Raw genomic sequence first — 1,740 nt, forward strand, 5'->3', positions numbered from 1 at the left:
TATGTACAGAGAATGTTTCCTCGGCCTCCTGCCCGAAGGTTGAAGACTTGAGCCCCTACACCAAACCGTTGTACGGTTTTTCGGGGCCTACTGGTATCCCGGGATCAATCAAGCTGCCAGTAATGTTCGGCGAGGGAAGTGCGGCCAAGAATGTTATGTCCGAGTTCGTGGTTATTGACGGCTCGTCTGCCTACAACGTCCTCATAGGCCGGGTCACTTTGAGCGAAGCCGACGCTGTGATGTCCATCCGGGCCCTGACGTTAATGTATGTCTCGGACCGGGGGGAAGCGCATAAGCTCGTCTCGAAGAACGAGGAGGATCCTGGCGTATGGGAGGTTTACACTAACGGCCCTTCCACGACGAATAGCTCGAAGGCCGGCATCGTTATTATCAGCCCAAACGGAGACGTGTTTGAGCACGCCTTGAAGCTTACCTCATTGGCCCCAAACAGTGAATCCAAGTACGAGGCGGTGATAATCGGAGTTGAGCTAGCTAAAGCCGCCGGGGCAGAGCATGTCATGGTAAAAACAGATTCACTCTTAGTAACCAACCAGATCAGAGGAGAGTACGAGGCTCGGGACTACGGGACGATAAAGTATCTAGAGAGGGTGAGAGCTGGCGCTTCAAAATTAAAATCCTTCCAGATACAGTACACCCCCAGATCCGGAAACGACCGGACCATCGGCATGGTCGAAGGAGCAGAGACCGAGGAGGTAGAGATTGATCCGGGCCGCACCGTAACTGTCGGTGTCAACCTGGAACCAAAATTCAGAGCCGACCTCCCGGACCGCCGAGGAAGAATAAAGATGTTTTCGCCTACTCGGCCGGCCGAGATGCCAGGCGTGAGCCGGGAGGTGATTATTCACAAGCTGAACGTACTCTCCACCGCTCGCCCAGTCAAGCAGAGAATGAGGAACTCCTCAGCCGAGAAGGATGAGGCCATCAAAGCCGAAGTAGATAAATTACTATCGGCGGGCTTCATCATGCCTTGTAATTATCCTGAGTGGTTAGCCAATGTTGTAATGGTGAAGAAGTCATCGGGGGCATGAAGAATGTGTGTAGACTTTACCAACCTTAATAAAGCATGCCCCAAAAATTGTTATCCCTTGCCTCGAATAGATAGTTTAATTGACGCCACGGCAGGCTACACCATGCTGAGCCTGCTGGACGCCTTCTCGGGGTATCACCAGGTATTCATGGCCGAGGAAGACATGCCTAAATGCGCATTTATCACTGCTAACGGCACATACATGTACAAAATGATGCCGTTTGGTTTGAAGAACGCCGGAGCAACGTACACAAGGCTGGTGGACAAAGTGTTCCAAAATCAAAAAGGACGAAACATTGAGGCTTACGTCGACGATGCTATTGTAAAAAACAAGTCTGACAGCGAGCACTTGGCCGATTTACACGAGACATTTTGTTCACTAAGGAAATACAAGATGAAGCTCAACCCAATGAAATGCAACTTCGGTGTCCGGGCAGGTAAATTCCTAAGTGTACTTGTGTGCGCGAGGCATAGATGCCAATCCCGACAAAGTCCGAGCAATCCTAGACTGCCGGAACCAAGGAATCGAAAAGAGGTTATGATCTTCGACGGGAGAATGGCGGCTCTCGCCCGTTTCATCTCTCGGTCAACCGACAAAAGCACCCCATTCTTCAAAGTGTTGAAGGGGAATAAAGACTTTTGCTGGGGGGGAGGAACAGAGCACGCCTTTCAAGCAATCGAAAGCTCATCTT

This window comes from Silene latifolia, chromosome 9 (genome assembly GCF_048544455.1).
Source record: "Silene latifolia isolate original U9 population chromosome 9, ASM4854445v1, whole genome shotgun sequence".
Classification (NCBI taxonomy): Eukaryota; Viridiplantae; Streptophyta; class Magnoliopsida; order Caryophyllales; family Caryophyllaceae; genus Silene; species Silene latifolia.